This window comes from Octopus bimaculoides, chromosome 10, assembly GCF_001194135.2.
Source record: "Octopus bimaculoides isolate UCB-OBI-ISO-001 chromosome 10, ASM119413v2, whole genome shotgun sequence".
NCBI lineage: Eukaryota > Metazoa > Mollusca > Cephalopoda > Octopoda > Octopodidae > Octopus > Octopus bimaculoides.
Window position 1 is genome coordinate 5,716,007 of NC_068990.1, and position 965 is coordinate 5,716,971.

Sequence of the window (965 nt, forward strand, 5' to 3'; positions counted from 1 at the left end):
TGAAAATGCAGATATCTATTAAAGATGTTTATTGACTTGACCGGTTTCACGTTTTTAAAAAAAGATTATCAATATTAAAATGTAAAACTTTGCATAAGCTTTGTTGTGTTAAAAATGGTTATCATAATTGTATTAAAATACAGTTATACAGTCTTTGATAATGATAAGAAAATTTTAAACAATAGAATCTTTGACAAAGATAAGAAAATGTTAAGAGGGGCTTTTGTTTAAACAGTTTACATGAAAGTGTTCAAAATAGGTAGGAAAATAAATTTATAATTATTTTAAGTTCATCAAGAATCATGGTCGTATAGAAGCATATATACAGAAGATATTATATTTAAATATTTATACAGAATTTTAGGGGAATGACCAACCCTTCCATCCATTATATTCTGTGTTGTAGTGTGTATGTGAGAAATGTTTGCTATTTTTAGAAATGGTGTGGGAGGTTGGTTGGTGGGGGAGAGCATTGTGGAATCAAAAGGATTTTTTTGTTTCTGGACAAATCTGTCATGGTTCAGTGCTTTTGGGGATTCGTCTTAGAGTTCAAAATGGTATGGGTGTGTGTCTCTGAGCACGTTTCTATGTGTGTGTGTATGTATACATGTGCTTGTGTTTGTGTGTGTGTGTGTGGGGGTTCTTGATTTGTCTTAGAGTTCAGTGAGGTGTGTGTATGGGTCTGTGTATGTGTGTTTTATATTTAGCAGGATGGTGCGTGTATTTGTGTGCACTTTTGTGTGTGTATGTGTGCGATCTGAATTTGTCAGGGTGCTGAGTGTGCGCTTGTGTGTGTATGTGTACGTCTATGTGTGTGCGTGCGTATGTTTGTGTGTGTTGTGTTGGTGGGAATGTTGTGTGCGTGTACGTGAGTTTGTGTGTGTGTGTAAATGTTTGTATACAGGTGACGCTGAAGCCAAATCGAAATTCGAAACGTTCCTTCTATATTTCTTTTGAAGGCAGCC